The 26426-nt window shown below is 51.0% G+C and overlaps 1 protein-coding gene across 1 annotated transcript in view; it reads left to right on the top strand.

Moving 5' to 3' along the window:
* Nucleotides 23646-26426, top strand: part of LOC102180576 (casein kinase I) — a 36704-nt gene continuing 33923 nt past the window's right edge. The window contains exon 1 of the mRNA XM_018048758.1: nucleotides 23646-23716. The gene's annotated coding sequence lies outside the window, so the exon portion shown is untranslated. The remainder of the gene's footprint in view (nucleotides 23717-26426) is intronic.

Raw genomic sequence — 26426 nt, 5'->3', positions numbered from 1 at the left:
AGACCCTCACTCAGCCAGAGTGGAGGGCAGGGATGTGTTGGGGGTGCAGATGGTGGCCTCCCCGACACCTGAGGCCTGGTGGGTCTACGGGGAAGGAGCTGGATGCTCTGGGGCCCCAAAATGGACAAACCCCAGGCCTGCATCCAGCGAGGCAGAGAGGCCAGCGGAGACCCCCTCCCCAAGGGGCATTCTCAAGAAGAAGCCTCGGAGGGGCAGCTCCGTGGAAAAGGCCGAGGCAGCCTGACCCAACAGAGCAGCTGATGAAGAGCCCTGTGCACCAGTGAGGGGGCAGTTTGGGGTCCCCTGTATGGCTGGACTCCCTGCTGAAGCCCTACAGGGGCTGGACTATGAGGCCACTAAAACTCAAGCTGGTAACGAGAAGAAGGCCAGAGGGGACAAAGAAACCCACTCCCAGCTTCTGTGCTGGGGACAGTCCTGGTGCCAACCCTCACTTAGCAGCTGTGAGGCCCCAGCCCCTTCCCTGACCATCAAGACAGGGAACACGGATGCTGGTCCCTGAAGCCTGTGGGTGGGATCGTGGCAACTCTGTTCCAGCCCCCGCCATGAATCTGCCCCTCACGCCCAGTGCACACATCCCCTTTACAACTTGAAATTAATCTCAACAACCCCTCACAATGAAATGCCTGTGCTTTACAGGTTACAGAGCCTTTTAACCTCTGATTTCTCATTTGACCGACAGCCCCCCATCAGCCCTGGAAGGGCAATGCTGTTATTATGAGGAGGCTCAGGGACGCCCCGTGTCTTACCCACGGTCACGCAGCAGCTTGGGGCTCCACCTCAGGCTTTCTGGCCTCGGGATTGATGGTGTTTCAGGCCCTGAGCCACACACAGTGGACACCAGCCGAGAGGAGAGCGAGGTGGGGCGGGGGCATGGTGCGGGGGGGAGTCAGCTACTTCGAGCAGGGGGGGTGGCTGCGCCAGGAGAGGAGGAGAGTTTGCCAGATGAAGGGGTCTCTCCCTGCAGGTTGTGGGGAGACCTGGGTGGTCTAGCAGAAGAGGAGTGAGAGACGGGAGAGGCCTTTGGAGGCTGAACGTGGCCGCCAGTCGGCCCGGGTGGGAAGTGGGCAGGGAGAGGGCACCGCAGACCTGGGCGGGCAGGGCGGCAGCCCTGAGGGGGCCCGGCCTTGGTGCAGCCTGTGAGCTGCTGCTTGGGCCTCCAAAGGAAGCTGGCCGGGGCAATAGGACCCGATGGGGCAGCTTTCTGGGCTCAGCAACGAGATGGGCAGGAACTCCGGGCGGTGCTGGAGGAGCCTCAGCAAGGGATGGGGGTGGGGGTGGCAGGACAGGTGACTGACGGGGAAATGGGAGACATGGCGTGCGTGGCCTCTCATCTGTCGGGGAGAGGACATGCACAGCTGAGCACGGCAAGTGGCCCAGGTGGGAACCCGTGGTGAGGATGGACAGGGCTATTTCTGGCCGGGTCTCTGCAGGGGAGATGGGGGTGAGGAGGGGCCTGCAATGGCCTTGCTGCCACCTGCCTCCCTGGCAACCAAGAACCCTGGCTGGGGGCAGGTGGGGGCACAGCCTTTGGCTCAGGAAGGCCCTGGCTCTCAGTGGCATCAGGAAAGAGCAGCAGAGAGGGCAGGGATGGGAGCCGGCAGGGTTGGGGAGGGGCCAGCGGCGCCCCTTCCTCTCTGGGTTGTCCTGGACCATCTGCTTGCCCTCCCTGGGCTTCATCTGTAAAAGTGAACTGATAATAACCATTCCGCGCATTCACCTGAAGTGCCGGAAATGGGTTTACAGAAAGTGGCAGAGGCTAGCAGAGGCTAGGCTTGGAAAAGCCCCTCCAGCCCCCCGCCCTGCTCCCTGTCAGCCTCCCTGGGAGACACAGTCCTTGAGCCGTCTCTTCAAATGAACAGCTGGGGAGACAGGCCAGGAGAGAAGGGACTTGCCCGTGTTGTGTTGCGTTGCGCATTCAGGGCCCAGCTGTGGCCGGGGCAGCCCAGGCCTGACCCTGCTCCTCAGGTCTACCTGTGAAATGGGGGGTCACAGGGGCTTCTGTCCCAGGGGGTAGCTCAGGGGGTCACCGAGCTAGCGTGGGAGAGGGGTTGACTTGCAGTCGGTGCTCAGGACACGGCTTCGCCTTCTGCGTGTTGAGGTCATGCTCGGGTACACCACTGAGGTTAGCACACAGCCTCAGGCATCATCCGGGCCCCTGGCACTGCCGCTGAGCGGCCTGGCACAAGATACTTGGCTTCTCTGAACCTCAGTCTGTTCTTCAGAGAAATGGGGAGCACCCCAGCTCCCTCTCCCAGGGCAACTGGGAGGACAGAGAGAGAAAATGAATGCCTCAGGCCCTGGAACAGCACTGTCTTCCTCTCTTCTCAGCCTGAGCCCCCCACCACCACCACCTCACACCCTACTGTCAAGGCCCACACCTCACCACTCCTGCTGGGCAGAGAGCCTGGCCTCGGAGAGACTGCGGCAACCTCTCCCGTCTGGCAGGGAAGTGATTCCAGCTCGCCTCGGGCCCCCAAAATAGAGTCCTATTTTAGCTTCCAGCTCCTCCGTGGAGAGGCCCAGAGCGCCATGCAAGGGTGTTTGGCTGCCGAGGGCATGCACCAACCTCCCTCCCCGCCCCCCATCCTGCCAAGCACGGCCAAGCTGTGCCCTTGGGCCCCTCCTGCCTCCTGCTAACTTCTTCCACTGTGGCTGGGATGCCTGCTCCTCCTGGCTCAGCTCCAATTATTCCAGTTCTAATGGAGGGTCTCGGTGCCGCCTGGATGCCATTTCTTCCAGAGGTACATCATGAGAATCAGGGCCTCCCCGTTCTTCATTGTGTTTTTCAAATGAGGCCTCCCGGGGCCTTCAGGCCGGTCCTTGTGTCCACAGTCCTATCTTAGGGGGAGCAGAAGCTCTCACAGGGGCACATGAGGGAGACAGACGCTGGGTGAGCAGTGCAGACACAGCTTACTCACTCAGCCCCGCAGACCCTGTGGGCCTCTGCAGCTGCCTGTTTCAGGGCCTCTGCATCTGTGGTTCCCCTGACCAGAGAGCCCTTCTCCTTCATCACCAGGTGCGACTGGGTGACAGATGGCCCATGCTCAGAGGCCACACGTTTAGCCCCACTATGGTCACGCTGGAAGGAGATCTAAGCAGAGGGATGGCAGGAGCAAAGCATGGTCTCATGAAAGAGGGGACTGTGGTCAATGGGCAGGGTATTTAGGATTTCTGGAGGTATGAGGGAATTTCACTGTTTCCCTTGTTTTGCAGACAACAGGCACAAAGAAGTTAAATAATTTGCTCAAGATCACTTTTGAGTGAGGAAGCTGGAATCTGAGCCTGGGGTGGAGGAGTGTGTCTGTGGGTCTGTCTCCAGTGCCACACTCTGAACCCTCTTAACTACCCTCTGGGCAGAGGCTCAAGAGGTTTGCTAGATGGGAAGAGAATGAAAGCCTTGATGGGATTCCAGCCATTGGGCCCACTCACTGCTCACCAGCTACGCATCTTCGCATATCTTGCTCAGCACACCTGCCTTGCCTGTCAGTGTGGCGCTGGGAACTTTCCCTGTGGAGGTAGGGGGATGGGGGACCCACACCTCAGATCCCAGGTCTGGTGAGTTGGTGGTGGGGAGGCGGTGGAGATAGGTGGGAGGTGGGGGCAGGGCGGGGCGGGCAGAAGGCTGCAGATGGTTCAGCTGCATCCCAGTACACAAGCCCACAGGTCAGTCGGCTCCTCTGGGTTGAAGTAACATCAGAGGCTCAAGCAACCTTTCCAGAAGCCCAGGCTCACAACTGCCCAGCAGGCAAAGCAGAGTCCCTCTTCCAATACTTCCAGCCCTCCCAGAATCCAGCCTCAGTGGCCAGGCTTGAGACACACGCCCACCTCTGAGCCCACCACTGCGGCCAGGGGCATGGACCCCTCTGACTGGTGGACATGAGTTGTGGGCACAGAGAGGCTCCTTGTTTTAGTCACCAGACTGGCACCCTGGGGCGGGGGAGGGGGAAGGCTAGGCCAGAGAGGCTGAGAAGGGAGGAAGGAAGCCAGGAACCAGAGATGAAGGACAACAGCTGGGCAGGAAGAGGTCCCCCCTCTCCAGCCTCAGCTAATGTCTGGTCAGATGTGGGCACAGAACCCGGGAGTCAAGAGACAGGCCCTGCTGGCTGTGTAACCCCAGACAAGCCACACCACGACTCTGAGACTCAGCTTTCTCATCTGTAACATGGGTGCTATAGTAGTACCGACCTCATGGGCTATCATGAGAAAGGAGAGGAGATTAAGCACTTAGCTCGTTGCAGTTCTTTTTAAGCTCAGCCTTTGAAGTTCACCTTTTAATCCCTGTGCAGGTGTTGACCCTGGATCCCTACCAGATAGATGGCAAAGCCCCTTTCTAGCCATCACCTGCAGTGGCCCTGCTTCTCCGCCGGGAGGTACCAGCATCACACCTGTACTGTCTTACAGGTGTTAAAACAGCCCTGGCAGCTTAAACAGCCTGCGATTCAAGGTTCCTGGACGGGTCAGAGCCGGGACGTCACCAATACTCTCAAGCCGGAGTTCTTTCCATCACAGCAGCGGCTGGTTGACTTTCAAAAGGTGAGGGAAGGAACTGGTCCTCGCCTCAGTTTCCCCTCCTGCTGCAGAGGGAACCAGAACGATCCCATCCTGCCCTCCCCGGGGAAGTGATTACTAATACCTAGTTCTCGCCTCCTCTTCGCTGGCCCCATGCCAGCCCCAGGGGTCCCTGTGCCATCCCAGGGTCCCTGTCCCACAGCGCCGCCCCGTGGTGGCCTCAGGGACTGCAGTCTGAGTGCACCCGGCGAACTTGAACCCTCACTCCAGTCCCCACGGTGGGGGAGTCCCCGCCCATCGCTCCCCGGGTCTCTCCCTGGAGTCCTGCTCCGCCCTCTCTCCATCTCCAAACCTGTCCACATCCTTGACGCCTCCTTTTCACCAACACTGAGAGGGCGCCGCACACCGGCTCATTACACCCTCCTCCACCATCGCGAGGAAGGACTATTTGCCCATTCTAGGCTCAGAGGTTTACGCCCTGGAGGTGAAGCTTCCACTGTCAAGGTCAAGCAGCGAGGAAGGGGCGAAAGCCTGGAGGCGGGATCTGAGCTCAGGTGTCTTTGTGCGCATACTTTGGGGCACAAGAATCTGCTAAGTGCTCTTCGCAGTTGTTATCCAGTCCAGCGTCGCTCCCCCTGTGGCCCCGGGCATCCAGCCTAGGTCACGACTGCGCTGTCCCATGTAGTCGCCACGACCCACAGTGTCCTTGACACTTCTCAACTCAGTTGGACAGGACTGAGCAACGGATACTTTCACTTATTTCCACAGGACAGCACTTGACGAAACGTGCCCATTCCAGTGTCCACATTAGAGCCCCGACACCCTGTCTTGGATGGGACCCGGGGACCTGCATGTTAACAAAGTCTCTTCAGGGGTTCTGCAGACCACCAAAGCTTTAGTTTAAGCTCCAGGCTTAGCTTCTGGCTTGTTCGTAGTTATATTTCTCAGAATCTGGCATAGGGCATGACACAGAGTTCAATTCAGTTCAGTCACTCAGTCGTGTCCCACTCTTTGCGACCCCATGGACTGCAGCACACCAGGCCTCCCTGTCCATCACCAACTCCCAGAACTTATTCAAACTCATGTCCTTTGAGTCGGTGATGCCATCCAACCATCTCATCCTCTGTCGTCTCCTTCTCCTCCTGCCTTCAATCTTTCCCAACATCAGGGTCTTTTCCAATGAGCCAGTTATTTGGATCAGGTGGCCAAAAGTATTGAAGTTTCAGCTTCAGCATCAGTCCTTCCAATGAATATTCAGGACTGACTCCCTTTAGGATGGACTGGTTGGATCTCCTTGCAGTCCAAGGGACTCTCAAGAGTCTTCTCCAACACCACAGTTCTAAAGCATCAGTTCTTCAGCGCTCAGCCTTCTTCACAGTCCAACTCTCACACTGACACATGACTACTGGAAAAACCATAGCTTTGATTAGATGGACCTTTGTTGGCAAGTAACCTCTCTCATTTTAACATGCTGTCTAGGTTGGTCATAGCTTTTCTTCCAAGGAGCAAGTGTCTTTTAATTTCACGGCTGTAGTCACCATTTGCAGTGATTTTGGAGCCCGAAAATAAAGTTTGTCACTGTTTCCATTGTTTTCCCATCTATTTGCCATGAACTGACGGGACCAGATGCCATGATCTTAGTTTTCTGAATGTTGAGCCAACTTTTTCACTCTCCTCTTTCACTTTCATCAAGAGGCTCTTCACTTCTTCACTTTCTTCCATAAGGGTGGTGTCATCTGCATATCTAAGGTTATTGATATTTCTCCTGGCAATCTTGATTCCAGCTTCTGCTTCATCCAGCCCGGTATTTCTCGTGATGTGCTCTGCATGTAAGTTAAATAAGTATGGTGACAATATACAGCCTTGATGTACTCCTTTCCCGATTTGGAACCAGTCTGTTGTTCCACGTTCACTTCTCACTGTTGCTTCCTGACCTGCATACAGGTTTCTCAGGAGGCAGGTCAGGAGGTCTGGTGTTCCCATGCAGTAGGTGCTCATAAAATGTCTGTCCTGTGCATTATCTCATCCAGTACATACAGTAGGTAAGTAGAGGAGATAAGACATTTTCAAAAAACAGTAACTATGGAGTTTTGAACATCAGTTAAAAACCCAAAATTGACTTACATGTTCTGAGAAAAAATATGTCCAATATATATTGCTAAAGAACATTACCTATATAACCCCATCAAACAAAATATTTTTATATAAAGGATAAGTGGCCTGATTTCTTCAACAAACAAGTTGCAAGAAAAATAAAAGACAGTGGGAACCTATAAATTGAATGAGAGTTAGGAGACATTGACCAATGACAGGCTTTCACAGTCCTTATTTGGGTCTTGACTCAAACAAACTAAAAAATTATATTTGATGATGTTAGGAAATCATTGTTACAGGATGATAATGGGACTTGGGTTTTTTTAAGTCCTTTTAAAGATATATATACAAATATTTAAGCATTAATTTATATGACATATGAGACTTGCCTTAAAATAATATGGGATGGCAGAGCTGGTGGGGATAAATATTTATGTTGATTTGGTACATGTCTAAACTGATTGATGGTTACATGACAGATCATTTTATAAATTCTGTACTTTGGTATATGTCAAAAATTTTCCATAATACGAGTATTTTCAAAATAAGAAGTCAAATCACCTCTCACTAAGAAGAGAGAGGTAGTTTGGAAGTGATCTGGCCCAGATAAGAAGAAAAAGGGAAGTGAATAGTCCTTCTTTACCTGTAAAAAGACCAAAATCAAAAGATTTATTATTATTTAGACAGTTAAGATGAAAGCATTATTAGAAACAAGGAATATTTAACTCCAGGAAGATGTAACAATTCTACATTCTTATGTACCTGATAACACAACCTCAAAACGTATAAAACAAGGCAAAGAGAATTAAACAAATCCATTATCAAAATTAGACATTTTTATCACAACTCTTTCAATGGCTGATATATCAAGAAGATAAAAGAGACACTAAGGATATGGAAGACATCTAAGAAGGTATTAAATATCATTAGCAAACAGGGGCATTAAATTAAAGCCAATAACAAGTTGGAATTTTACTCCCACTAGCTTGGCAAAAGTTACAAAGTTGAACAGTTCCACATTTGGCAAGGATATGGCTCAGTGGGGACTCTCTTTCCCTTTGGGTGGGAGTAAAAATTGGTTTAGTCTCCTCAGAAAATAGTTGAGCCTTGCCTGATAAAGTTGAACGTGTTACACACACAATAGTTGAACAGTTATAATTTTGTTATGTAAGAGCACATGTATATGTGACCAACCTGTAAGGAAAGTCAGAAGAGGAAGGCGTGTGCACCTTCCAAGGGGCACAAAGGTGCGTTTCTAAGGTGCCGGCAATGTTTATGGGTGGTGAGTACACAGGTGTCTGGGCTTCCCTCATAGCTCAGTTGGTAAAGAATCCGCCTGCAATACAAAAGACCCCGGTTCAATTCCTGGGTTGAGAAGATCCACTGGAGAAGGGATAGGCTACCCACTCCAGTATTCTTGGGCTTCCCTTGTGGCTCAGCTGGTAAATAATCCGCCTGCAATGTGGGAGACCTGGGTTGGATCCCTGGGTTGGGAAGATTCCCTGGAGAAGGGAAAGGCTACCCACTGCAGTATTCTGGCCTGGAGTATTCCATGGACTATACAGTCCATGGGATCTCAAAGAGACGGACACGACTGAGCGACTTTCACTTTCACATGGGTGCCTGCATTGTTTTTCTTTAATTGTTTATCTTTCGCAAGTATATGTTACAATAAAAATGCTATCCCTATATATTTGCCTATATCACATCTGTATGTAAACACACGAAAGTTGGAAGGGGATTCCAGATCGTTCACAGCAGCTCAGTGTCGTGCTGAGGTGGGGGTGGGGGCGGATTCATATTTTATTCAAATATTTCTTGGTTGTTTGCATGGTTTTACAGTGTGTATGACCCAGCTGATATCAAAGACCCAATGAAAAGCAACAGAAACAAGACAATACCCAAATACAATTAACACGCATGCTTAGTCGCTCAGTTGTGTCCGCCTCTTTGCAACCCCATGGATTGTAGCCCCCCAGGCTCCTTTTTCCATGGGGTTTCTCCAGGCTAGACTACTGGAGTGGGTTGCCATGCCATGAGAAGAGTGAGTACACCACAAGGGCATTTCAGGAGGCAGGTCCGTGGAATGGGAGGAGCGGTCGCTTTCTTGTGAGTCATTCGATTTCCCTAAGGCTCAGTTTCCTCATCTGTAAGACGGGCCTCAAGGGGTCTGGTCTCACAGGATCTCAGGAGGACTGGGTGGGGATGAGACGGGTGAAGGGCCTGACCCAGGCCTGGGCCCACCATGAATGGTCGGTACGCAGAAACGCACGTAAGAGAGGGAACGAGTATTCTGGATTTCAGAGGAGGGAGATAGTGGGGGACTGGAAACAGACTCAGCTGGGGATGGAAGGCTTCTGGGGAGTGTGTGTGCACCAGGCCTTGGGGGACGGGGAGAATGTGGGGATGGGGCAAAAGAATGACATATTTGACTGGTGAACAGGGGATGAGGAGGACGGTGCCTGCCCAGGCTGGCCAGGTCTGAGGATGGGAGCAGCGAAGGGGGAACGAGGTGGGGAGGGAAGAGGCTTCCCTCAGAGTGAGGGCTGACTCGGGTTTCATTTGGAACCAGAGACGTCATGCAAATATACGCAAAAGACCATGCAAGCTAGCCCGGCTGGTGGCCAGTGGAAGAGGGCCGGGCTGGTGATTTTGTTCCCGTAGTGTGGCCCAGGGCCACCTGTAACAGAATCACCTGGGGAACTTATCCGAGTCCCCCGCCACCTAGACCCACAGCTTGCATCCTTTGGAGTTGCAGCCCAAGCATCTAACGTGTCTAAGGGGCTCCCCTGGTGACTATTTACTTCTGAACTTGGGTATTCAACATGTGCGTAGTACATTATAATCATAACACATTGTAATATACACACATTATAAGAGCGAAGATAAGCATTCAAACAGAAAAGTAAACCTCCTTCTCTCCTCACGCTCCACCCCCATACCCAGAGGTAAGCACCAGTAGCAGTTCCTCTGTGTCCTTCTGGAAGCTAGTCCACACAGTCTCAGGTGATTCCCTCTGACCTTTCAGATCCACAGCATCTTGGGAGTCATATGGTGATGTCTCTGGGTCATTCACAGACCAAACTGTCACTCAGTCGCGTCTCTGTTCACTCACTCAAACTCCACTAAGAGCCTGCAGGGCCCATGCCAGGCACCGCCCGGCCCCTAGGAGCTCAAACAAGATGGGGAGCCATTTGCCAAGGCAGCATTGCCAAATGGTTAGCTCCCACCTCAGTAGTCAAGATGCCTGTTTCAACAAGACCCTCCCTCCCTGAGCCTCCACATCCCCAACTGTATCAGACAGTAACAGTACCTGGTGCTCAGGGCAGTGATGCTGTGTGTCAAGAGTAATGAGGGGAGGGACTTGGTGGTCCAGTCGTTAAGACCCCATGCTTCCAATGCAGGGGGTGCGGGTTTGATCCCTGGTTGGGGAAATAGGATTCCATGTGCCATGTGGGGTGGACCAAAAGATTAAAAAAAAGGGGGGGGGAACAGTAATGATGGGGACAGAGCAGCCTCTTTAATAAATGCTCGTTTCCTTCCAGAAGACAAGTCCTTGCCAGGAGCAGACACAACGGGAACAGGGAGACTTTTCCAGCATAGACAGGCTGGGCGCCGGGCCAATAGGAAGGAATTGAGGGTGGGAAGGGGGCTTTGTTATCTCTCTTCTGTCTCAGGCAGAGATCTCTCCAGGCTGGGGTTCGGGGGCCTCTGGGGCCTGAGAGAGCAGCTGTAAGTACAGCATCTTTTGGTCCAGTGCTCAGGGACCCTGGTGGTAGGGGAGTCAAACGGCTCACTCTGGATCTCTCTGAATCTGTCCTTACCTTCAAGGCAAGCCTCCTCCAGGCTGTTCCAATCAGAAGGGGAAAGGGAGCGGTGCTCATTTCCTGCCAGGCTTACAAGCCAGCTGCCGCTTGCTCTGGCACCGTCACACCTCTTAAAATCTAAGTCTTCCCAACCCTTCTAAAGGAAGCTATTTCACATCATTTCACAGGTGAGCAGCTGAGACGGGCTTCCCAGGTGGCGCTAGTGGTAAAGAAGTGAAAGTTGCTCAGTCGTGTCCGACTCTTTGCAACCCCACAGACTATACAGTCCATGGAATTCTGCAGGCCAGAATACTGGAGTGGGTAGCCTTTCCCTTCTCCAGGGGATCTTCCCAACCCAGGGATCGAACGCAGGTCTCCCACATTACAGGCGGATTCTTTACCAGCTGAGCCACAAGGGAAGCCCAAGAATACTGGAGTGGGTAGCCTATCCCTTCTCCAGTGGATCTTCTTGACCAAGAAATCAAACCAGGATCTCCTGCATTGCAGGCGGATTCTTTACCAACTGAGCTATGAGGGAAGCCCTACCCATCTGCAAAAGCAGGAGAAGTATGAGACACAGGCTTGATCCCTGTTTGGGGAAGATTCCCTGGAGGAGGGCATGGCAACTCACTCCAGTATTCTTACCTGGAGAGTCCCACGGACAGAGAAGCCCGGCAGGCCACAGTCCACAGGGTTGCACAGAGTCGGGCACAACTGAGTGACTGGGTACACACAGAGCTGGGACTTGGGGAGGTGAAGAGATGTACTCAAGGCTACACAGGGAATCAGCGGCCGACTATGTGTCTCCACAGGGGCTCTGAGCCTCCCCTGTCCTCTCCTTGGGACTCTTCCCCAAGATCCTGGATCTCCCGAAGGTAAAGATCCAGGGCCATGGCGGGGCTGGGATAGCTGAGTTCCTGTAGCTCAGACACTCAGCACCCAGCAATCCTGGCTGATCTGACCTCTCTCCTCCTCGCTCTAGGCCTCAATGATCTCATCTGTCAAATGGGTAGATTACCTTACCTGTCACAGGAAGGACGTCTGTGATTACAGTCCATCCTGGGCTCCTCCCCCTGGCTTCCCCAACTCCTCCAGCTCAGAAGCCCCCAACAGCTCAGTACCCCCATCTGGCCTTCTCTCAGGCACCCAGTCCCACAACCCCCATCTCCTGGACCAAAGTCCTGAGCTGCCCCTGGACGTTGCCCCTTCCTTGCCCTCGAACACAGTCACGAAGTTCCGTAGCTTCTCCCAGCAAAGAGCTCAGGTGGCTTCCTCTCTCACAAAGTTGCAAGCTCTTCAAGAGTGCGCCCCAGCCAGAGCCACTGTGAGCCAGTGTGAGCCACTGAGTCCTGGGAACCCTCTCTGGTTGCAAAGCCTCATGATTTTCAGGCCAGCACACCAATCAGGCAGATTCCTGATGGACCCCTCCAAGGCAGAGAGATGGGTCACCGGCCCTCAGGGCCACTGGTTCAAATGACATCGCCTCCCAGAAGCATCCCTAGTTTCCCAGTTGTACGTGAACGTGTTCAGGGCCCTTCTCGGGGTCGCAGTCTCAGTCCCGGGAGTTTCGGGGCGGTCAGGGCCTATTTTCTCTCTGCCCGTGGCCCTCGCGTCGCCCTATGCTTGGCCCCAACGAGCACCCGCTCTCCGCCTGACCCAGACCGAGCAGCACCACCGCGACCCGCCTGCAGCGCCCAAGGCGGCCACTTGGGGGCAGCAGGTGAGCGCCCTCTGTGCCGCGCTCCTGCCCGCCGCCCGAGTTCTAGCGCGGGGAGGCAGCCTGAGATGAGGCTAGAGGGAAAGCTTCCGGGGGTGGGCGAGGGGAAAGGCGGGTCGTGGGGTGGAGGGGGCTTGGACTTGGGTCTGGCCTGGCCCTGACTCCCCCCGCGGATCCAGGCGATCTACGGAGCCTCACTTTTCCCATCAAGCAAATGGACTATGCCATCTGCAAGGGCCTTTAAAAAAAAAAAAGACTCTATATTGTCTATTTATTTACTTATTTGACTACCCTGGGTCTTAGTTGTGGCATGAAGGCTGCTTATTTGCTTCTCATTCAGGATCTAGTTCCCCGACCAGGGACCGGACCCAGACCCCCTGTTTTGGGAGCCGAGTCTTACCCATTGTGCCACAAGGAAACCCCTGCAAGGGCGTTTTTGACCCTGGTAATCCCTGAGCTCGGGGCTTCCCTGGTGGCTTAGAGGTTAAAGTATCTGCCCACAATGCGGGGGACCTGGGTTTGATCCTTGGGTCAGGAAGATCCCCTGGAGAAGGAAATGGCAACCCACTCCAGTATTCTTGCCTGGAGAATCCCATGGATGGAGGAGCCTGGTGGGCTACAGTCCACGAGGTTGCAAAGAGTCAGACAGGACTGAGCGACTTCACTTTCACTTTCACTTTCATCCCTGAGCTCAGGGCTTCCCTGGTAGCTCAGCTGGTAAAGAATCTGCCCGTGATGAGGTCGACTTGTGTTGGATCAACGTGGTAGACATGGGTTGGATCCCTGGGTTGGGAAGATCCCCTGGAGAAGGGAAAGGCTACCCACTCCAGTATTCTGGCCTGCAGAATTCCATGGACTGCATAGTCCACGGGGTCGCAGAGTCAGACTGGATTGAGCAACTTTCAGTTTCAATCCCTGAGCGAGATTCAGTGACAAATGGAGAGCTCCTTTTATGCCTGGCATCCCTGCTCAGAGCAGAGTCTTGTCTTCGTCTGAACGAAACCTGTCAGGCCCAGGTGGGGAAAAGGAGCCAGGAGAGGGAGGCGAGGGCCCCAAGGTCACTCCTGCCTCCAAGCGCAGCGCCCCGCCTTTGGAGATCCCTGTGTGCAGCCGGTCCCCAGAGAGAAGGGGATCTGTCTGCTGTGTTGCCAGGACAGGGCAGCTGAGCCTCCCTCTCTGCCCAGCGCTCTCTGCACTGACCCCCTGGAGGTTTAAGAACCTAGCGGCCCCACTCCTACCCCTCACCTTGACTTGAAAAAAATTAAACAGAACAAGAATTGGCAGCTCACTGTGTGTACAGCCAGAGAAAGGGGAGGCTGCACAGGTACCGCGGAAGTTCCTGGACTCAGCGAACAGCCCCCATTCACTGCCTTCTGAGGGTCTGCACCAGGAGCCTGACCCGGCTGCCAGGACTTGTTTCCACTTGACCCTCTTCGAAATGTCACTTCGGGGCCAACCTAACCCAGGGCCTTCCATCTCCCTCAAGAGGGAGGAGGAAGCCAGGGGTGGCCTCCGCAGCCCCTGAGCATGGCCCTTCTCAAGAGCACAGATAGCAGCCCGGGCAGGCTGAAGAAGATACTGATGTTCAGAGTGGGTCAGAGGTGCGGCCAGGACTTGAACCTCCCTCTCTCCAGGCTGGCTATACCTCTGAGCTGCCCCCTACCCGCCTCAGAACAGGAGAGGAGGGCAGAGGGGATATCTGCTGAGACTCTGCCTGGAGCCTGGCCCAGATCTCGCCTCACTGGATGTTTCAGCTGCTCTGAGAAGCGGTGCCATACCAGGTAGACATGAGCCCTGAGCCCTGGCCACCAGGAGGGAGCACAGACTGGGGTTTGAAGCCAGGTCAGCTTGGCTCCCACCCCTTGCAAGGAAGCTAGGGTCTGACCTGTCTCCTACAGGGACCCTGCAAGCTGCTTCCCCATGTGACCCCAGAAATCAGCAAGGGGAACAGCTTTGTTTTTTTCTTTCAATTTTCATTTTGAAAAAAAAATGTGTAACTGAATTCAGGGAATCCTAGCATTTTATGGACCTCCCACCTCAGCTATCACACACAGCTATGCCCTCTGAGAAGACCCTCAGGTCGGTCTTCTAAAAACCTCCTGGGACCCCCACAGTCTGCAAGATACTATCCAGAAGCTTTGGTCTGGCACTCAAGGCTTCCGGCCCCAGGAGACCTCTGCCATCACTCCTCTGGGGGTTGCACCAGACCCTGTACCCAGCGCCCACCTCCCGGAGTGGCCCCATAGGAGCCTCTGGTTCTGGAAGTCCTGCTCCGGCCCTCATCCCATGCCCTCGCACTCCTCCCCCTGGAGCACCCTCCCCTGTCCTCCAGGGGTGACCTGGCTTCCTCTTCTGAGTGCCTCCTGTCTGGCTCACTGGGGAACCTTCCCTGGAGACCCACAGGGCAGGGCTGAGTCTCCACCAACTCCAGGCCCTTCCTGGTGCCAGTGCACAGAAGGGGCTCGGGTGGAATGTGCTGAGGGATTGGTTTAAAGCAGCTCTCCTGTCCACCCTATTAACTCAGTGGGAGCAAGTGACTGGTAGAGAGTTAAGTGTCAGGAGCCCTGAGTTTCTGCCCTGAGATTTGCTTTGTGACCTCCAGGCAAGTGTCTCTCCTCTATGGACTCTGGTTACAGCCTTCTAGGAAATGTGGCCTCCTGGGAAGTCAGTTCCATGGAACTTGCTCCATCTCAGAGCCTTAAGGGCGGGGCAGGCAGAATCATCAAGGGCCATGACCTTATTGACAGGGCCAAGGCCATCATCCCCATGGTGGAGTTTTCTAGGTGCTCACACACTGCCCCCTCCCCCACACCCCAAGCTATGCCCAGCAGTTAGCTGAACCCGCCCTGGGCTGTTAGAATGCCAGGGAGGGGCCAGAGCTCCACCCCTGCCGCCATCATGCTCTTCATCACTACCATCATCTTCATTACCACCATCATCCCCGTCATCACCAAGAAGTTGAAAGAATTTCCTTCTCTGGAGGGCCCATCTCTGGCTGGAGACAAGCTTGCTTTCTGTACACACAGTGGGCTGGACAAGAAGACCTTTTTAGACCCCTGGGAGGGGGTGGAGGGAAGCCCCTGTGAGTCTTTGTCCCCGACCTCCTCAGGGGTGCGAGGGACGGAGGGGACCCCACTTTACTGAGGATCCGGTGTGTGCTCGGCACAGGGCTCTAGCCCCTTAAGCTTCAGGGCAGAATTCTTTCCCCATCTGAAGCGGCGGCTCAGAGAGGTCAAGGCTGCACAGGTGTGAGTGCACAGGGGTGGGGGTGCTCAAGCTCTAGTCTTCTCACCTACAGTTTGCTCATCCCCCAGTGAGCCCACGTGCTGCGAGGCCATGCAGTGTTAGGAACCAGGCTCAGGCGCCTTCCTGCCTGGGTTCAAAGCCAGCTCTGGCTCTTTCCAACCATGTGCCCTTGAGCAAATCATGGCCCTCAACATGAGTCCTCCAGTCATTAACTGGGGATGCTAATAGCACCCGCTCCTAGGTTGGCATGAGGGCCGGGGCAGCCTATGGAAAGCACGTAGATCAGAGCCCGAGCCGGGCACATGGCCAGGCACCGATAAGCCTTGGCCAGCAGGATTAACATTTCCCTGCCAGGCAAACTCCTCTCCCTCTTCCTCGCCGACTACCCACCCAGGCCAAGCTGCCCTCTCCCTCCTTGGGAGCTTTTCTCATCCTCCAGGGTGAGGGACACTTATCCCCCTGCACCTCGTCATGGCAGCCCGTGCCCCTCCTGAGACTGGCAGGTGGCAGTGTCCTGCCAGGCCCCTGCCCGCCTCCCAGGCCCAGCCCAGGGCTAGCCCTGGCAGGCCTACTGATGATAGAACGGGTGAGTCCACATCCATTTCTTCCTCCCACGACTGCCAGTCACCGCCTCACCTCCCAGGACTTTGTGGAATCTTCCCTGACCTTCTACTGCCTCATCTCACAGCTCAAGCCTTGGTCTCCGCAGACCTCCCCAGCCCTCCTCCCTCTACCCTTCAAACTGTCTCTACAGTCTCTCCTCTGCCCTGCACACCTCCTGACCTCAGCCCTGCCCTCCAGGAGCCTGGAGTCCTGACATCCCCTACCCGCTGGCTGTGTGATTTTAGGCAAGGCCCTGCCCCTCTCTGAGCCCCAGGATGTCAGGTCTAAAGGGAGAAGAACCCACATCTCAATGCATTCCTCTGAGGTTGAAAAGAGGGGGTGGGGAGCTCTTTGTAAACTGGAGAGGGTGGCGCACTTTAGAGATCTGTGTTAGTGGACATTAGATGCTGGCTGGAATGAGGTTGGAGCAGTGAGCGGCTTTCGGATATAACCCCATCGTAGGTTGGGTTAGAAAGCCCCCCCTCTTCTCTCAGAAGACCTAAGTCAGAGGGAGACTTGTGTCCTGTGGCCTTAGAGTCAGAACACCTGGGGTCCCTTCTGTTGAATCATCTATTCCTGATTGGCCTGAGGCACCAAGACTGGTGCCAAGTACTGGGACCAGGTGAATCCACAGACTCTGTCCCCAAAGAGCTGAGAGCCTGATGGACTAACAGTTCTGGAAACCCTTCCCATCACCAGTGTGAACCAGGGAGCCAAACAAGGAGGCGTGACTGCTGTCAAATGGGAGGGGGATGTCGGGGGGGGGGGAGTCCCAGAGGGGGTCCCAGAGTAAGCAGCGCTGCCCAGAGTGAACCTGCAGTGGTCAGAGTCTCCATCTCCCCCAGAACTCCCTGGTAAGGTCTCAAAAAGCCTCAGAGAGGAAGCAAATCAAGTCTTGAAAGAAACTGCCATAATTCAATCAGAAAAAGAATCCCATTAATTGAGTCAGAGAACCACTTAATTGAATTTCTTTCCAAATGCAGGCCTATTCAAAAAGTCAGTGAATCCAAATGCTGCTAAATTTAAAGTAAACTCTCAAATAATTTAATAAACAGGCCAGTCCAGTCAAATCCCTGATAAATCTAGCCCAGAGTCATTCCAGTCCTATGACTGCTCATGCAAACAGCTTATCCTTTTCTTTCCTTCTTTCTTTTTTTTAAATAAAGTGTAATTCAGGCGAACAATAGGCCACTTTGGTCAAACAACCAGAAAGTTCGGGATGAAGATGGCCGGCACCAGTTAAATGAGAAATTCGTCACGCCTACTGGCCAGCTGGGGTGACATGGTGTTGGGACGGTCAGTGGAAGGGCAGGAGCCATAGATATGAGCAGGATGTTGGCTGCCCCATGCACCCCAGCCTTGTGCCCTCAGGGAGTCTTTCTCCAGCTCTAAGCCTCAGTATTCACATCTGAAAAATGGGGAGGTAGCTGTGAAGATTAAAACAGGAAACCAAGGCGAGAGCACCCTTTTCCCCTTATTCCCTTCTTCACCGGGGACATTGTAGGAGAGGAACATGCAAACTCTGTTGACCCATGGAGTTTCCCTTTCTGTAAAATGGATTCTTAAATTTTTAATTTAATGTAGTTTTTGGAATGGAAAATATTTTCACATGAATCAAAATTCCAAAGTTGCCAAGGAGGATATAGACAAAGCCTCCCTCCCATGCCTTTTCCCACAGCCACCATTTCTTCTCCTGGAGAAGCCCCCAACAGCATCAGCCTCAAATATTGCCGGCCAGAGATACTCATATAATATACATAAAGGGACTTCCCTGACGGTCCAGTGGTTAAGACCCTGTGCTCCCACTGCAAGGGGGCATGGGTTCGATTCCTGGTCAAGGAACTAAGACCCCACACATCTCAAATCATGGCTAAAAAAAGATGATGGATAGATAGATAGAAAAAGACAAATGCGCATTCTTTCTCCTTGCTGTCTTTTTACACAATAACAAACTACATACTCTTCTCGGAAATTTGTTTTGTTTTTTTCCTACTGAACAATACTTCATGTATTAATAGATCTTTCCCCATTTATGCATAAAAATACTTCCTCATTCATTTATATGACCTCATTATGGTCCATTGGATGAATGTTCTATGATCTATTTTGTTGTTAGAGTTGCTAAGTCATGACCGACTCTGTTGTGACCCCATGGACTGCAGCCTGCCAGGCTCAGCTCCTTATTGATGGACATAAATTTCCAACACACACACACATTCACAGATATAAACAACCCCCTCTTTTTTTTTTTTCACATAGACCATTTTTAAAGTCTTTATTGAATTTTTTGGAAGGACTGATGCAAAGTTGAAGCTCCAATACTTTGGCCACTTGATGCAAAGAACCGACTCATTGGAAAAGATCCTGTTGCTGGGAAAGATTGAAGGCAAAAGCAGAAGGAGGTGGCAGAGGATCAGATGGTTGGATAGCATCACTGACTCAAGGGACATGAATCTGAGTACACTCTGGGAGATAGTGAAGGACAGGGGAGCCTGTGTACCGCAGTTTAAGGGGTCACAAAGAGCGAGGTTCGACTTAGCAACTGAACAACAATAACTGAATTTGTTACAATATTGCTTCTGTTTTCCGTTTTGATTTTTTTGGCCTCCAAGCATGTAGGATCTTAGCTCTCCAATCAGGGATGGAACCCACACCTCCTGCGCTGGAAGATGAAGTTTTAACCATTGGACCATCAGGAAAGTCCTCTAACACACCGTTTCATAAGCTAATTCCCTCCTGCGTGACAATAGTAAGGTAAATACCTGGATTTGGAATTCTGAGGGCACAGGAAATGTGCAGTCATCATTTTGATGAGAGTCATCATTGCTCTCCTCCAGGACTGTACTTGTTTACTCTCCTAGGGATGAAGCGGTCTGTTTCCCCAGAGCCTTGTCATTAGTGTGTTAACAAAATTCTGTATCTTTCCCAACCTGATGGGAATCTCTGTGTAGCTTTAATTTCCATTTTCTTAGTTTGAATGAGGCTGCCATCTTTTCTAAGTTTCTGAAATCTTTGCATTTTCTTTTCTGTGAACAGTCTTTCTGTATTCTTAGTCATTTTTATGTTATATTGTTTGGGTTTTTTTTCTTACCGATTTCTAGGTGTTCTTCGTATATTAAAGAAAGGGTGATCCGTAAACATTTTTCTTCTGGAAACTTCCAGAGATAGTCTACGCACATAGAAGCAAAGACATATATATTACAATGAACACTTTGACCTAGAATTTGCTGGAGGTTCTTTTCACTCAGTGGCCCAGGGGTCTGAGCTGGGGGCGGGGGGCGGGGGGGCGTTGGTGGGATCCCTCCAGTCAGAACCTTGGAGCTGGAGCTGAGGCTGAGGTTAGACTTTCTCCTTTCTGGGATAGAAGCTAATGACCCCCAGGTCAAGTTTCAGCAGGCTTCCTTAGGCCTTTGAGGGCAGGGGACACTACCTGGGAACAGCAGTCAGGCTTCATGGTCCACTGAACACTCATCATCAGACTCCTGGTCCAGGGCTCTTGGCACTGCTCACCGTGTAATAACGTCTGCATACTCTCAGTACATGACGGGCCAAGCCACACCCTCCCTCTATTCCCTCTTGCCCAGGGCAGACATTTGTGATCATACGTCCACAGTGAGGAATGGAGTCATAGGCCACAGCCCAAATCACACCTCAGGCCTTATTCACAGTGGTGGGCTCATTCCTCGGCCTTTACTCTCCACAACAAACTCCTACACATGCTTGAAGGCCCAGCTTAGTGATGCTTCCTCTGGGGAGACTCCATGACTCTATGGTTCTTTTTGTTTTGTTCTGCTGCGACTGCACAGCTTGTGGGATCTCAGGTCCCTGAACCAGAATCGAACCTTGGCCTGCAGCAGTGAAAGCATCCAGTCTTAACCAGTGGACCGCCAGAGAAGTCCCATCTTTTGTTCTCTTTTTTCTTTCTTTAAAATTGAAAAAAAATTTTTTTCTCTATAGTTCTGATCACTTTGTCTATGCCTATATTTACCAGAGCAAGAAAAAACAGTGCTTAAAAAAAACAAACACACGTATATATTTATTTATGTTGAAATTTTTTGAGGGGGAGCATGTGCCATATGGCATATGGGATCTTAGTTCCCAGAGCAGAGATCAAACCCATGTTCCCTGAAGTGGAAGCACGGAGTCCTAACCACTGGACCATCAGGGAAGTCCAACACTGTTTTTTTCCCACTTCTCTGTCTTTTAGTATCTCCTGAGATGAAGTACCGAATTTTACCAAGGGCACAGTTTTGGGCCTTAGTTTCCTGATTTGAAAAGGAAGATCAGAATATAAAGCCAACAAAGGATTGCTGAGAGGATTAAATGGGTCAGTTCATGTAAAATGCTCAGCACAGTGCCAGGCATACGGTAAGGGTCCAATATGTGCGAGCTATTGGTTGTCACTAGCCCTGTGATCTGGGCATAACACTTCTCCCAGCCTAGTTTCTTTGTCTCTAAACTGTAGCATGAACTAGCAGACTGAATTCATGGTCATCAACGGATGCTAAAATCACTGGGTAAAAGTTTGATGGAGAACTCTAAAACAGAAGGATGAGATTAATGACTCCTAAAGCCACTGATCAACCTTAGCGTTGCTAAATGGTGGGACACCCCAGCCTGTGGCTCCTTCTCTGATGCACTGGGAGGGATACAACATAATCCATGAAACATTCTTGAGAAGATCATTGAATCCAAATCAAATCAAGCCTCCAGGGACTTCCTAGGGCTTCCCTGGTGGCTCAGAGGTTAAAGCGTCTGCCTCCAATGCGGGAGACTGGGATTTGATCCCTGGGTAGGGAAGATCCCCTGGAGAAGGAAATGGCAACCCACTGCAGTATTCTTGCCTGGAGAATCCCACGGACTGAGGAGCCTGGTGGGCTTCAGTCCACAGGGTCACAAAGAGTCGGACACGACTGAGTGACTTTACTTGCTAGGGACTTCCTTGGTGGTTCAGTGGTTAAGACTCTGCCTTTGATGCAGGGGGCCTGGGTTCAGTCCCTGGTTGGGGAATTAAGATCCCACATGCTACATGGCCAAAAACAAATAAATAAATAAAAATTAATTAATGAAAAGAAATAAGCCTTCAGTTTTTAGAATCTACATCTAATTACCAGTTTATGAGAAACATAGAGGATAGTGGAGCATGTTGAAAGACACCACAGGGATGCAGTCAACCAATTCTAGATGGTGGAAAACTTGGTCTGGACTATTATTTCGCCATGAAAAGGATTGATACATGTGGCCACATGGTGGAAACTTGAAAGCATGATGCCAAGTGAAGCCAGACACAAAAGGTCGCATATCATGTGATCCCATTTATGTAAAATAACCAAAGTAGGCAAAAGACAAAAGTGGCTGAGTGGTCACCAGGGGCTGGAGGAGCACAGAAATGGGGAGTGACCACTGGTGGGTATGGGGTTTCTTTTTCTAGGATGATAAAAGTTTTAGGGGCTTAGACAGGGATAAAGTAGTAGTTGCCAAGCCCTGTGAACCTACGGAAAGCCATCAAATTGTACACCTTCTAAATGGTGAATTTTATGATATGTGAATTACATCTCAATGAAAGAAAGAGATTTAAAAGATTTATCCATCATATATAATATGTGGGTCTTGTGTGGATCCTGATTCAAGCAAACCAACTATAAAAAGATACTTTGAAGATTAGGGAAATTTGGACATGGACTGCATGTTAAATGATCTAACAAAATAAATGGTATTATTTTCGACAGATGTTATAATAGTTGTGTGTGGGCCTATGTTCTGTCTTTTAACAAAGTCCTTATCTGTTAGAGAGAATTATCAAAGTATTTATAGGTGAAATATGATCTCTGTATTTTTCTTTTAAAAAATGCGTGTGCGGTTGGGATTGACACATACGTATTACTATATATAAAATAAGTAACTAATCAGTCCCTACTGTATAGTACAGGGAACTCTACTCAGTACTCTGTAATGGCATGTATGGGAAAATAATTTTTTAAAAGAGTGGATATGTCTATATACACATAACTGATTCACTTTGCTGTACACCTAAAACTAACACAACATTGTAAATCAACTCTATGCCAATAATTTTTTTAATGTGGGGGGGTAGATAAAACAAGAATAAAAAATGTTGGCATTTGTTGAAAATTAGTATTGGGTATACAGATTGATGATACTATATCCCCTCTACTTTTTAGTATTATTTAAAATTTCCATAATAAATGATAAGGCGGTGAAAGGATTGACTTTTCTTCTCTACATTTTGCTTACTCTCAATTTTCTATAAAACATAGATGTTGCTTTTATAATCAGAAGAATACATTAATGCTATAAAATTAACTGAGGAGGCTGAAATATCTGAGCTGTCAACCTCAGAGCTTGGTCTCCCAGAAGCTGTGTCTGTGCCCCCACCTCTCACCCCACCCCCAGGGTCCTACCAGTGTCTCCCTAGCCTCGGGGCTTCCTGGTGGGAGGGAGAGGCTACTAATTGCTTCTTCAGGACTCTTGCAAGGATTGCTTGAAAGGGGCTCATTCTCAATTATAGGAAGTGCTCAATTAATGGGAACTATTTAAGAGATAGAGGGACTTTATAAAAGTGAAATGATTCTATTAGCTGGAAATACAGGAAACAAGGATAAAAAAACAAGCTTCGTAGTGCTCCTACCCAGAAATAACCACAGGGAACTTTTTCTTTAAAGGTTCTTTCCCATGCAGGAAATTGTGCTTGGCTTTAAAGTACAACTAAGCCTGCTGTCACCACTCACTTACAGCCTGCTTTTATTCTCTTACTATTTTAACATATTTCCTTGTCTGCTTAGCTGTTTGTAAACATAACTCTTTGATGGTTGCATAATATTTGATTGTGTGTTTGTGCTCTTCACCTGACCCGGGTGTTGGACACCTGGGCTGGTTCCAAGTTCACCACAATAAAGAACACCACAGGGGAGATGTATGCCCGAATGACTTCCTCAAGATAGATTTTCAGAATGAAATCGCGGAGCCCAAGGGCCAGCACATTTTCAAAAGGCTTGGAGAAGTGAACCCGGTGGTGCTCTTGATTTTTGCCACCGTTTTGCTAGAATTTTCAACCCTGAACTTTGCCAAATATAAACAGGCTCTGATACGAAGAAGATGGAAAAAGTTCCTGACTATGGATGTCAGATGGCAGGTAATTTCCCAATACCCAAGGGCTGGAATCACCGTTCTTGGCCGTTCACGCACACCCTTAGCAGGAGGTGGGGTCAGAGGGTAGTATAGAGAGGGGGGTAAGAAATGAAGAAAATACTCGGGGGGGGGGGGGAGAATCACAGGCTACCCCCGTCCCTCTGATCATTGCTTACTCCAGGTGATGTGAACCTGAAATCTGAGCACTCAGCAGCTCTGTGTAAGCAGGGATATGGGGGTGGTGGTGGGACCTCCCCTCTCAGTCAGCCCACCCCCGAGGGTCGCACTTTGGAGGCACCGCTGATAGATGGCTGGGGGCCCAGTCCGAATGAGGTGTGCGTGTCGGGGGAAGTGTCCCCAGCACCTCACCCCGCAAACACGAGAATCACGAATCCCCGCGGGCCTGGAAGCGGGGGAGTGGCCGGGAAGTCGGGGGCGGGACCGATATGGTGACGTCACGGCCCCGCCCCTGGCCGGCTCCCTCCTTCCTGCGCGCGGCGCCCTCGCGGAGTCCTCACCTGGAGGGACAGGTGTGCGCATCTCGCATCGGAGGCCAGCCCGCGAGTGTCAGGTGAGCGTCCGCAGGAGCTCCAACCGGAGGGGTGCTGAGAGGAGGGTCTGGGGTGGGAGTCCTCACTGGACGCAGAAAAGAGCCTGGTCCGGCGTATGAGGAGGTACTGGTTTCTCCCCAAACTGCTACCTATCTCTTGTTTATAGTCACGTTGTATTGAAAACGTAGACTTTGGAGGGATTTGAAGGAGGGGAAGCTGACGGGGAAACAGCAGATTTCCAAATATTTCAACCACAAATTATTATTTTTTACACGATATCTTTTCTTTGTTGTAAAAGTAACAGACGCTGATTGACTGGCAACTGGATAAAAGTAGGAAAGAGATCACCCATGGTACTAACACACAAGCAAAACAACTGTGGCTGTTTTGATGCATTTCCTTTCCATCCTTTTTCTAGAGGCAATCATTGTAATGTAACTTTATCATAGTGTATTTACAGTTTTTGTGTCTTCTCCTCTCAACATTGTGCCATATGCATTTTCTTGTGTTGTTATTAGTCATTCCAGTATGTATAATCATTATTTTTAATGGCTGCATAATGTTACATTTGAAGGATGGGCCGTAGTTGGGTACCATTCTGAACACTTGGAGGAAGGATTTGAAGGGGGGGACACAGATAGAAAGAACATGGGCTCTAGGTCAAGTAGGCCTTCAACAAGGGAATCTTGGGAAAGATCTTTGCTCTCTCTAAGCATCAGTTTCCACATCCGGGAAATGGCTACGTAAATCTGTTTCCCCAGGGTATTGTGAGGATTAAGTGAGCTAATGTATGTAGACAATCCCCATCTCCCACCCAGCTCCCATGGTTGTGACAGAAAAAGGGTCCACTTGTTTGTGAGTTTGGAGGAGGGATTTGGACGAGTGAAAACAGCTTAACGAGTGGAGTAGAGGAAAAGTTGGGGAGGGAGGATGGGTTCTTGGAAAAAACCCCAGAATGGAGAGGCCTCTGGGTCTGGGAAAGATGAGCATGGCCATCCACTGTGTTTGGGACAGGCACAGACAGGGCCCCTAAGGCCCTGCTGTCAACCTCCAGCCTCACAATGGATTCATAGGTTCAACTCCTTGGGTTCAACTTCTCAGCTTCTGGAAAGAGTTCAGAGTGAGCAGATTGGAAGAAAAGTAGAGTGGGCAGAGGTGGAGCTTAGTCATCAGCCCCTTGTACAGATAAGGAAACTGAGGCTCGAGCACCGGTGATTTGTTCAGGATCCACACAGGCAGCAGTAACAGAGTAGGTGTGGAGTCCCAGGCTCCTAATACCCTCAGGGGCCTCCACACCGGAGACTACTCAGTGTAGGAAGAGGAAGAGGTCAGGGCTGAGTCACCAGCTGCACTTATACCAGGCTAAGTTGTGCTTAGAAAAAACAGATGTCTCTGTTCTGCGAGCCTCCATTTTCTCATCTGTCAACTGGGGAGAATGACCCCTCACCTACCTACTCAGTACCCACTGCCAGGCCTGCCTATCCACAGCTAGCCAGGGCCTCCTTCTGCTTTCAGGGACATAGTCTATCTCTGGTCATACACCCTCACTCTGAGGCCCTCATCTTCTTGACCCCTAGCCATCTTCAGGGGGCTGGGGGCTGGGAACTTGTCAGCTGCACTAGGCTGTGGCCACACTTCAGTTAGAGTGGGAAATCAATCCATATTCTGCAAATCATGTTTCCTGACCTGGGATGTTCTGTTCTGTGTTTCTAATTTGGCCCTCCTGTAATGTGCCCTGACAGCCTGCTCCCACTGGAGGAGAAGGACTCTGAACCCTGGCAGGAACTCCTGAGGACTAAGAAAATCTTGTATGGAGGGTCTACAATCCTCTGAGGCTCTCTCTTTTCTTTATTCTGTTTTGGCCAAGCTGCGGAGCTTTCGAGATCTTAGTTCCCTGATCAGGAATCAAATCCCCCAGGGCCTGGCAGTAGAGACGCAGAGTCCTAGCCACTGGACCATTAGGGGAATTCCCTTGAGGCTGTCTGTTTCTGCCAGGCCTGTCACTCCAGGACAGTAACGAGGGTGTCAGGGATCTCTGATGTTCTGAAGCAGAATCAGGGAAGTCACCTTCCAATTCACAGATAAGAACTGATACTTGTTGAGAGCCTCTTTTGCCAGCCTCTTGTTCTAAGTGCTTTTGAGCCATACTATGAAATTGTCACCTTATTGTTCCCATTTTACAGATGGTGAAACTGAGGCACAAAAAGTTAAATAAATTACCCACATGGAGAATCCTGGCCATGCTAACTCAAGTGCTTGTTCCCGTTCCTGCTGCCTCTTTAGCCTACAATGGTGTCTGATTGATGCACACCTGTTGTCATCTTTTGCCTGGACCATCAGGGCTTTCTGGGATGTTGATATCCTGCTGATGTGCTGTTGATGTCCTTAACCCTGCTCACACTGATTTCTAATGACTCATTCTGGGCTCTGAGTCTCCTGCAACTGACACACTCCATCAGAGCAGGGCCCATCCCAAGGCCCAGACCAAGCCTGGCTCTGCTTCCTGTAACTGAGTTGGTAATAACTGCACATATCAATATGTGTCAGGCTCTGGCTACAGACTTTTGGTCCATCACCTCTTTTAATCCACTTGAGTGCTATTACCACACCAATCCCTGAGATGATGAAATGAAGCTTAGGAAGGTTCTACAAACTCACCCTGCCACATAGCCCAGAAGTAGCTGATGGAGGACTTGAATCCAACTAGTTGAAGCAGGGTCTCTACCATCA

The sequence above is a fragment of the Capra hircus genome, chromosome 5 (assembly GCF_001704415.2).
Source record: "Capra hircus breed San Clemente chromosome 5, ASM170441v1, whole genome shotgun sequence".
Taxonomy (NCBI): domain Eukaryota; kingdom Metazoa; phylum Chordata; class Mammalia; order Artiodactyla; family Bovidae; genus Capra; species Capra hircus.
Note: the sequence above shows the minus strand (reverse complement) of the source record. Positions and strands in the feature narration are given on the sequence as shown.